The sequence below is a fragment of the Danio aesculapii genome, chromosome 22 (genome assembly GCF_903798145.1).
Source record: "Danio aesculapii chromosome 22, fDanAes4.1, whole genome shotgun sequence".
In the NCBI taxonomy this organism is placed as follows: domain Eukaryota; kingdom Metazoa; phylum Chordata; class Actinopteri; order Cypriniformes; family Danionidae; genus Danio; species Danio aesculapii.
In genome coordinates this window covers 30,684,987-30,696,588 of record NC_079456.1, presented here as the reverse complement: position 1 = coordinate 30,696,588, position 11,602 = coordinate 30,684,987, and the positions used below count along the sequence as shown (strand labels likewise).

Here is an 11,602-nt window from a genome sequence, read left to right as displayed (position 1 = left end):
ATAGTTCGTTGATTTGGCATTTCCCAAATCCGTCATTTCATCGAACATTCGCAAACAGTGTCGCAACCTTCCATGCTTACAACTACATCTCTGGAGCTGTAGTTAGAAACATAGTTCCTGTCTGAGTTTTATTCCCAGTTATACCCCCTATGCCCTATTCGTTTAGAACATTCTAACATATAAACTTGGAATGATTTTTTAAAATAAAAGCATTAAAGTCATCACTCTTAGTGTAATTTGCTTTTAAAGCATTTTTAAAGTTCAGTTTTTGTAAACATTCATGTTTAAAATTGCGCTCCCTTCACAGTGCACCTTGAAAACATTGATGTCATTTTGAACACAGTCATGACTCATGATGAAAGCTGTACTGTAGGTGACCTATTATTTAAATGCGGTATTTACGTTACATCTCCAAAGCTTGTGACAAAAAACATAACCTATGTTAATGCTTTTAATTTATAGTAGGTTATTTATTAAGTATCTGTACACTCTCAGAAATAGAGACAATAGGTACGCGAGCTGTCAATGGGGTGTACCTTTTGAAAAGGTACAAATTTGTACCTAAAAGGTCCATATTAATACCTGATATATACTTTTGAGGTACCAATATGTGCCCTTCAAGTACAAATGTGTACCTTTTCAAAAGGTACCACCCCAGTGACAGCTCGTGTACCTTTATTTCTGAGAGTGTACTTTATATGACATGGGCCTGAACATTAGAACATTTCTGCAGTGATTTGCATGTGTCAAATTATAAAAGTAGACTTAAATTTTTTTTTTAAATTATATATATCCTACTTAACAATAATAATAATAATCGTCATCATCATGGTCATCATCATCATCAATATTATTAAAGTATGATTTTTTTCATTTCCTAATAAATATTAAGTTTATTTTTTTAATAACTAGCCTAAATATTTATTTATTCATTTATATGATTTATATATGATATTAGAATAGGTGTTAGCTTTTTTAAGTGATTTTATGTTTTAGAATAGATTATGTAATGTTCTCAATAATATTTATAAAGGAAATGTGCCATTTACATATATTTCAATGAATATAAAACGAGTGCATGTTTTTAGCAAAACTAATGTTGAATTTTATTTTAAATGCATGTGTGTGTGTGTGTGTGTGTGTGTGTGTGTGTGTGTGTGTGTGTAACAATATAATTTGCACAAAGAAATGATGGGGTTCTTCTCTTAAGAAGTAGTTACTCCCCCCCGTTTAGAGCATCATTATGGGCATTTTACGTTATGACTAACTTAGTTCAAACGATGGATCTGCGACAGAGAAACTACGGGTTTTGGGAAACACTCATCACTACATCATGCTTTTCCAAAATAATGCATCGTACTACGATAGTTCAGCCGCGATTTACGTCATTGTTTGGGAAACGCACACCTGAACTTTCATTTATTTTCTTTTCAGCTTAGTCCCTTTATTAATCAGTGGTCGCCACAGCGGAATGAACGATCGTGCTACCCGCTGCGCCACCGTGACGCCTTCATTCTGAACAAGAAACGCTTATTTGAAATTACAACTAACTGGTTAATAACGTTATATTACTGTTCTCTTTATTATAAACAGTTGGGAGACAAAAAGCAATAATTTAAATAGTGTGTACAAATGCAACGGTAATGCATAGAATGTGAAATGCCCACGAAGCAGACGTCATAAGCGAGAGTCGTTTCTGATGCGACAAGCTTGTCTTAATGGCTAAGAATACAATATTAACAATCTAATATTTTGTGCTATGTAATAAAATAACATTATTAAATTGTATTTTTCTAGAAAACCTTTTTTTCGGAATGAATTGTTTAATAAGGAAAGCAAGAACAGAAACGTTAAAATATCAATTCTGGTCAGAGTAAACCGAATAGATTTTTTTTTAAAGCTCTGCACAAAACACACCTGGAACAGTCACAATCCTTTGTTCTTTAAAAGAACAAAACAGATGTAATTCTTTTTTCTTAAAATGAAATATAAAGATGATCAATATAAGTACAGTACTACAGCTGCTACAGCGCAAAGCCAGCACAAAGTCACATCTAGACCTTTTACTTCTCCATGGTTTTGTAGGTTTTCCTTCGTGGCTCCTTCATTAGCTGTTGATTGTAGAAAAATGGCATCACAACAGATTTCATCATTCAGATAGCTTTCAGATTTGCTGAGCATTATCACATTTCACACATTCTTTTAAATGAAAAACATGTTAATGAAGCAGATTCACACACCTTTGATGATCAGCTTCACAGTTTGCTGTTCAGATGTATGTGAGATGTAACAGATGTATTTTCCAGCATCAGTCTGTTGAAGATTGCTTAGTTTGATGGAGAAGTTTCCTCTCAGATACTCATCAGGGAAAGATTCAACTCTGTTCTTGTACTGCTGGTTCTGCATCTTTAGTGAATCTTCACCATTAATAATGTCAAACACCTCCTCCTTGTCATTGTATCTCCAGTGCACCTCCTGTGGTTTTAGATCATGTTTAGTTAAAGAACATGGCAGGAGAGCAGAGCCACCAATAACACCCTCAATTGTGACCTGAAGAGATCCTGAAAGGACAGAAATATATTTACCCAAACCACATAGTATATGGCATACATTTATATTTTAACTGTTTTTGTGCTCACCTTGATTTATCAGCACTGCGAATACACAGATGGAACAGAAACTGTGGAAACACAACCTTGTAAGTCCAGGATTTACATTTTTAATTTACAGTCCTGCTCTGCAGCAATTACTATTATAATTGATTAATACTGTAGGTATAATATCCCTATCAAAACCTTTATTTATGGGATGACCTAGTGCAAGTCATGCTGTTTGTTAAGAAAAAGTCTTTTGTAAAGAAACAACTTATAGTCAGTTAGTCAGTCCTGTTAATTAACATACAGTAATCATTTTTATATGAATTTACATGGGTTTCCATTTATTCCACTTAATAATTCACTGCCAATGAAAAGTAAGATTTTTAATGTTTTTAAAAAGAGTCTCTTCTGCTCACTGAGCCTGCATTTTTTTGATCCAGTATTTTTACATTTAAATTAAAATAATTGTATATTTGGATATATTTTAAAATTGTATTCATTCCTGTGATTTCAAAGCTGAAGTTTGAGCATCATTACTCCAGTCACATGATCCTTCAGAAATCTTTCTAATATGTTGATTTGCTGTTCAAAAACATCAATATTAATAACAATAAAGTACTTAAACAAACTTTTTTCATCAAAGTTATATTAAGCTGGTTTCTATAAATTGTTTTATATATTCAAATAGAAAACATTTTCAAAGTACAGTAGTAAACAATTTAAAATTGTACTTATTTACATTTAACAAAATTTGACATTTTTTTATTTGACATTTTTAACCCTTTTTAACTCTAGATGAACCACAAGTTAACCACAAGACTAAGCAAATCAATCACTACTCATTAAAATTGAATGAATACGTGTACACAATCAAATACTGAACAGCATGATAACGCTAACTGCAGTTAGCTAATTCCAAATAACAGCAACAAAAGATAAATCTCATAGTCATTAACTAAATGTAGGTTTATTGCATATTTAATGTATCAATGAGGCAGAAAATAATAATTATTTTCTAGCATTTAACAACCAAAGCAAGTCAAACATAGCACACAAGCATCGGCTTTGAATGTGTGCCGCATCCCTTAGTTCAAAAACTGTTTCCTTCAGAATTCCCCCTACATACCTGATTTTCATGGTAACCTGCTATAAGCAGTATATATTGTGTTAAAATTTGTATTTTATAAAATACTTCTGAAATGAAAGCGATGAAATTGCACTTTTTCAAAACAATACTCAAAATGGCGTCCAGAAAACCCACATGACACTACGTATAATGTTGCGACAATATTAGTACGTAACAACGCGATGACGCAAGGAGTAACTAGGTGGAATAATCACCAATGCTTGCTATACTCTTGTGAAACTTTCTTCAATTTACTTCTATAAGATGCCAGCTGACTTTTGTACATGTACTCAGACTCTTGACCTTACTGTATTTGTACTATTATTAAAATCAGACATATTTCTGATCACAGTTTTTTTTTCAGTCAACTGTCTGGGCTTTAGTTCATCAATAAAAGAAATGACATAAGATCTCATCCTCTTTGGCTCAACACAAAAATAAACTGAAAAATAAGAAATAAAATAATGGATTTCTACAATAAAATAAGATGTTTTAAGCTAGTAGCTGTTGGTGTCTCTATGTACATACAGATAAATGAGCACATAATTAAATGTGTTAATGTGCCTTACGTGAATATGTAATTGAAGAATCCTTTTGTCCACTCCTGTGTGAAAACACTGTATCCTGAACTGAAATTCTTCTCAAAATATGTTCCTATATGTTGGTGCTTTTTAAAAATCAGTTTAAAAGCAAGCAAGACAAGAATGCAGATCTTCTAGTAACTCCCTTATTCTGGCCTACAAATTAAATCAAATCAGAGCACTGGCCACAGGGAAATATGGTGTATTTCCAAATGGAAATCAACAATTTCATTTAATAGTTCATCTTGTTTTCTCGTAGTCAGACTGAACAGGTGCTGTTGGATATTATGGGAAGAGCTATATATAGGAGGTAGGAGTTAGCTGATGTACAACCCCTTGAAAACCCAATGGCTTCAGTTCCTTTTACAGACATAAAAAAAAGCACTTATTGATATAGACTAAATAATCAGAACGAATAATAATCACATCGGACACATATTTATTTAACAGAGAAAAAACACTTTGAAGTCATGAACAGAAAATACATGCTACTTTGCCTGCTTGTGAACTAAGAGAGGGGGTTAGATATTAAAAATGATTGATCAGATGATGTATAACCATATGAAAAAGAAAAAGAAACACTTTAATTCTTTTAGTACATCCTCATTTAGCAGATCAGCAGAGAATCAAAGAGAGAAAGCAAAAGTGCTAAACTCACAATCATCAATTTGCCTTTCAAACTTTGCATGTAAGCATATTAGCATATTCACATGGCTATGTGTGGTTTCATTTGCCTAAATATTTAAATGTTGTATACATTTCTTTTCTCCTAGTACACTGGAGAATAATATAATAATATAATAATACTACTGCTAATAATAAAAAAATAAATAAAAAAATAATAATAATTCATTACCGTTATTTAGCACTTCTCCTGGCACTCAAAGTGCTTTACAGATTTGGGGGGAATCTCCTCATCCACCACCAGTCTGCAGCACCAGCTGGATAATGCAATGACAGCCATTTTGTATTGTGAAAAGGAGAGTAATGAAGCCAATTATGGTATGAGGATGTTTGTGACATGTTCTTGGACACTTTTAATGTTTCCAAACAGTTTGTTGCAATTATAAATTGTGGGGTAAAATAAACACAGTGACAGGAGAGTGGGGGGAAAAAGGAAAACAAAATACACAAAACTAGAACTCTGAGCTGGTTCAAGGAACAAAAACGAAAAATGGAAACAAATGACATTTAACAGGAACAAAAACAAAATGGAGTGTTATTCATTAGCCATCTAAGGTCACAAGTTCCGTCGTTACAAACATAGTTCGTTGATTTGGCATTTCCCAAATCCATCATTTCATCGAACATTCGCAAACAGTGTCGCAACCTTCCATGCTTACAACTACATCTCTGGAGCTGTAGTTAGAAACATAGTTCCTGTCTGAGTTTTATTCCCAGTTATACCCCCTATGCCCTATTCGTTTAGAACATTCTAACATATAAACTTGGAATGATTTTTTAAAATAAAAGCATTAAAGTCATCACTCTTAGTGTAATTTGCTTTTAAAGCATTTTTAAAGTTCAGTTTTACTAAACATTCATGTTTAAAATTGCGCTCCCTTCGCAGTGCACTTTGAAAACATTGATGTCATTTTGAACACAGTCATGACTCATGATGAAAGCTATAAGTGACCTATTATTTAAATGCGGAATTTACGTTACATCTCCAAAGCTTGTGACAAAAACATAACCTATGTTAATGCTTTTAATTTATAGTAGGTTATTTATTAAGTATCTGTACACTCTCAGAAATAGAGACAATAGGTACGCGGGCTGTCACTGGGGTGGTACCTTTTGAAAAGGTACAAATTTGTACCTAAAAGGTCCATATTAATACCTTTTGAGGTACCTTTTGGTACTTTTGAGGTATCAATATGTGCCCTTCAAGTACAAATGTGTACCTTTTCAAAAGGTACCACCCCAGTAACAGCTTGTGTACCTTTATTTCTGAGAGTGTACATTATATGACATGGGCCTGCTGGTTAGAACATTTCTGCAGTGGTTTGCATGTATCAAATTATAAAAGTAGACTTAAAAAAAAATCAAATAAAATAATATATATCCTACTTAACAATAATAATAATAATAATAATAATAATAATAATAATCGTCATCATCATGATCATGATCATCATCAATATTATTAAAGTAAGATTTTTTTCATTTCCTAATAAATATTAAGTTTATTTTAATAACTAGCCTAATTATTTATTTATTCATTTATATGATTTATATATGATATTAGAATAGGTGTTAGCTTTTTTAAGTGATTTTATGTTTTAGAATAGATTATGTAATGTTCTCAATAATGTTTATAAAGGAAATGTGCCATTTACATATATTTCAATGAATATAAAACGAGTACATGTTTTTAGCAAAACTAATGTTGAATCTTGATTTAAATGCATGTGTGTGTGTGTGTGTGTGTGTGTGTGTGTGTGTGTAACAATATAATTTGCACAAAGAAATGATGGGGTTCTTCTCTTAAGTAGTTACTCCCCCCCCCCCCCTTTTTTAGAGCATCATTATGGGCTTACGGGTTATGGGAAACACTCATCACTACATCATTCTTTTCCCAAATAATGCATTGTACTACGATATTTCAGCCGCGATTTACGTTGTTGTTTGGGAAACGCACACCCAAACTTTCATTCATTTTCTTTTCAGCTTAGTCCCTTTATTAATCAGGGGTCGCCACAGCGGAATGAACAATCGTGCTACCCACTGCGCCACCATGACGCCTTCGTTCTGAACAAGAAATGCTTATTTGAAATTACAATTAACTGGTTAATAACGTTATATTATTGTTCTCTTTATTATAAACAGTTGGGAGACAAAAAGCAATATTTTAAATAGTGTGTACAAATGCAACGGTAATGCATAGAATGTGAAATGCCCACGAAGCAGACGTCATAAGCGAGAGTCGTTTCTGATGCGACAAGCTTGTCTTAATGGCTAAGAATACAATATTAACAATCTAATATTTTGTGCTATGTAATAAAATAACATTATTAAATTGTATTTTTCTAGAAAACCTTTTTTTCGGAATGAATTGTTTAATAAGGAAAGCAAGAACAGAAACATTAAAATATCAATTCTGGTCAGAGTAAACCGAATAGATTTTTTTTTAAAGCTCTGCACAAAACACACCTGGAACAGTCACAATCCTTTGTTCTTTAAAAGAACAAAACAGATGTAATTCTTTTTTCTTAAAATGAAATATAAAGATGATCAATATAAGTACAGTACTACAGCTGCTACAGCGCAAAGCCAGCACAAAGTCACATCTAGACCTTTTCCTTCTCCATGGTTTTGTAGGTTTTCCTTCGTGGCTCCTTCATTAGCTGTTGATTGTAGAAAAATAGCATCACAACAGATTTCATCATTCAGATAGCTTTCAGATTTGCTGAGCATTATCACATTTCACACATTCTTTTAAATGAAAAACATGTTAATGAAGCAGATTCACACACCTTTGATGATCAGCTTCAAAGTTTGCTGTTCAGATGTATGAGAGATGTAACAGATGTATTTTCCAGCATCAGTCTGTTGAAGATTGCTTAGTTTGATGGAGAAGTTTCCTCTCAGATACTCATCAGTGAAAGTTTCAACTCTGTTCTTGTACTGCTGGTTTTGCTCCTCAAGTGAATCTTTACCCTCAACAATGTCAAACACCTTTTCATTGTCGTTGTATCTGCAGTGCACAATAATGTCCTGTGTTTTAAAATCATTTTTAGTTGAAGAACATGGCAGGAGAGCAGAGCCACCAATAACACCCTCAATTGTGACCTGAAGAGATCCTGAAAGGACAGAAATATATTTACCCAAACCACATAGTATATGGCATACATTTATATTTTAATTGTTTTTGTGCTCACCTTGATTTATCAGCACTGCGAATACACAGATGGAACAGAAACTGTGGAAACACAACCTTGTGAGTCCAGGATTTACAATTTTAATTTACAGTCCTGCTCTGCAGCAATTACTATTATAATTGATTAATACTGTAGGTATAATATCCCTATCAAAACCTTTATTTATGGGATGACCTAGTGCAACTCATGCTGTTTGGTAAGAAAAAGTATTTTGTAGAGAAACAACTCATAGTCAGTTAGTCAATCCTGTTAATTAACATACAGTAATCATTTTTGTATGAATTTATATGGGTTTCCATTTATTCCACTTAATAATTTACTGCCAATGAAAAGTAAGATTTTTTAATGTTTTTAAAAAGAGTCTCTTCTGCTCACCGAGCCTGCATTTATTTGATCCAGTATTTTTACATTTAAATTAAAATAATTGTATATTTGGATATATTTTAAAATTGTATTCATTCCTGTGATTTCAAAGCTGAAGTTTGAGCATCATTACTCCAGTCACATGATCCTTCAGAAATCTTTCTAATATGTTGATTTGCTGTTCAAAAACATCAATATTAATAACAATAAAGTACTTAAACAAACTTTTTTCATCAAAGTTATATTAAGCCGGTTTCTATAAATTGTTTTATATATTCAAATAGAAAACATTTTCAAAGTACAGTAGTAAACAATTTAAAATTGTACTTATTTACATTTAACAAAATTTGACATTTTTTTATTTGACATTTTTAACCCTTTTTAACTCTAGATGAACCACAAGTTAACCACAAGACTAAGCAAATCAATCACTACTCATTAAAATTGAATGAATACGTGTACACAATCAAATACTGAACAGCATGATAACGCTAACTGCAGTTAGCTAATTCCAAATAACAGCAACAAAAGATAAATCTCATAGTCATTAACTAAATGTAGGTTTATTGCATATTTAATGTATCAATGAGGCAGAAAATAATAATTATTTTCTAGCATTTAACAACCAAAGCAAGTCAAACATAGCACACAAGGATCGGCTTTGAATGTGTGCCGCATCCCTTAGTTCAAAAACTGTTTCCTTCAGAATTTCCCCTACATACCTGATTTTCATGGTAACCTGCTATAAGCAGTATATATTGTGTTAAAATTTGTATTTTATAAAATACTTCTGAAATGAAAGCGATGAAATTGCACTTTTTCAAAACAATACTCAAAATGGCGTCCAGAAAACCCACATGACACTACGTATAATGTTGCGACAATATTAGTTCGTAACAACGCGATGACGCAAGGAGTAACTAGGTGGAATAATCACCAATGCTTGCTATACTCTTGTGAAACTTTCTTCAATTTACTTCTATAAGATGCCAGCTGACTTTTGTACATGCACTCAGACTCTTGACCTTACTGTATTTGTACTATTATTAAAATCAGACATATTTCTGATCAGTTTTTTTTTTTCAGTCAACTGTCTGGGCTTTAGTTCATCAATAAAAGAAATGACATAAGATCTCATCCTCTTTGGCTCAACACAAAAATAAACTGAAAAATAAGTAATAAAATAATGGATTTCTACAATAAAATAAGATGTTTTAAGCTAGTAGCTGTTGGTGTCTCTATGTACATACAGATAAATGAGCACATAATTAAATGTGTTAATGTGCCTTACGTGAATATGTAATTGAAGAATCCTTTTGTCCACTCCTGTGTGAAAACACTGTATCCTGAACTGAAATTCTTCTCAAAATATGTTCCTATATGTTGGTGCTTTTTAAAAATCAGTTTAAAAGTAAGCAAGACAAGAATGCAGATCTTCTAGTAACTCCCTTATTCTGGCCTACAAAATAAATCAAATCAGAGCACTGGCCACAGAGAAATATGGTGTTTTTCCAAATGGAAATCAACAATTTCATTTAATAGTTCATCTTGTTTTCTCATAGTCAGACTGAACAGGTGCTGTTGGATATTATGGGAAGAGCTATATATAGGAGGTAGGAGTTAGCTGATGTACAACCCCTTGAAAACCCAATGGCTTCAGTTCCTTTTACAGACATAAAAAAAGCACTTATTGATATAGACTAAATAATCAGAACGAATAATAATCACATCGGACACATATTTATTTAACAGAGAAAAAACACTTTGAAGTCATGAACAGAAAATACATGCTACTTTGCCTGCTTGTGAACTAAGAGAGGGGGTTAGATATTAAAAATGATTGATCAGATGATGTATAACCATATGAAAAAGAAAAAGAAACACTTTAATTCTTTTAGTACATCCTCATTTAGCAGATCAGCAGAGAATCAAAGAGAGAAAGCAAAAGTGCTAAACTCACAATCATCAATTTGCCTTTCAAACTTTGCATGTAAGCATATTAGCATATTCACATGGCTATGTGTGGTTTCATTTGCCTAAATATTTAAATGTTGTATACATTTCTTTTCTCCTAGTATACTGGAGAATAATATAATAATACTACTGCTAATAATAAAAAAAATAAATAAATAAAAATAATAATTCATTACCGTTATTTAGCGCTTCTCCTGGCACTCAAAGTGCTTTACAGATTTGGGGGGAATCTCCTCATCCACCACCAGTCTGCAGCACCAGCTGGATAATGCAATGGCAGCCATTTTGTATTGTGAAAAGGAGAGTAATGAAGCCAATTATGGTATGAGGATGTTTAGGAGGACAAAACATGACACAATCAGGTTAAACCAGGTGACAAACAAGCATAGACAACACCTTTGCACCATAGCACATAACAGTAAGTGAAGTAGTTTCAAGCGGGAGGGAAGATTAAGGTAGTTGAATAAAAACTTTTTATTTTTAAATTATGAAGTGCACAGATTAATCATTTATAATAAACACTACACAATAGTATTTTCATATAAAAATAAGACCTGTAATTGTTTTTCATGACAACTTTAAAAATAGAGTATGCAATTTCAGAAAGGCTAGAAATAGTGTGCTAGTATTGAAAGCCAAAGATGCTGCACACAGGAGCCTCAAATGTCCTAAGAGAGAGAGAGAGAGATTCAAGACAGATTACCTTATCTTTTCTCAGGCTCTTGCCGGCCCTTGGCACTCACTAGGCATGATTCCCTTGAACCGAGTGAGAGCATGATTGTCCTCCTTCCTCACTCCAATACTGGCCTGCACTGACATTGTGCTTTCATTGAGAGGAAGTAAAGCAAGTAAACCGGTCTGAAAGACATCGCTTTATTCACATTCTGGCTTATTATTTTAAGTACTTTGAGAGTCAGTGGCACACAGCCTTCTCATAAACCCCAAAATGACATCAAACACACACACAACAATGTAGATGTGGTGTTTCTATTTAAAGTTATGTCGCCACCTACTGGCCTGGCCTGCAGAATGCAGCCTTTATTAACATTTTTGTTGCTCTGGATCAGTGGTCAGGAACCT

The 11,602-nt window shown here is 32.9% G+C and overlaps 2 long non-coding RNA genes across 2 annotated transcripts; both read right to left on the bottom strand.

Annotated features, from left to right (window-relative positions):
• Positions 1-1,136: 1,136 nt before the first annotated feature.
• LOC130216196 (uncharacterized) lies at positions 1,137-4,563 on the bottom strand. Its single transcript, XR_008835773.1, has 4 exons — positions 4,293-4,563; positions 2,640-2,680; positions 2,241-2,561; positions 1,137-2,111 (listed from the first exon to the last, which is right to left on the bottom strand). It is a non-coding gene; the product is annotated as an uncharacterized LOC130216196 (long non-coding RNA).
• A 2,882-nt stretch (positions 4,564-7,445) lies between these two features.
• On the bottom strand, positions 7,446-10,118 carry LOC130216528 (uncharacterized). The gene is made up of 4 exons (XR_008835813.1): positions 9,840-10,118; positions 8,186-8,226; positions 7,781-8,107; positions 7,446-7,651 (listed from the first exon to the last, which is right to left on the bottom strand). It is a non-coding gene; the product is annotated as an uncharacterized LOC130216528 (long non-coding RNA).
• Positions 10,119-11,602: the final 1,484 nt, after the last annotated feature.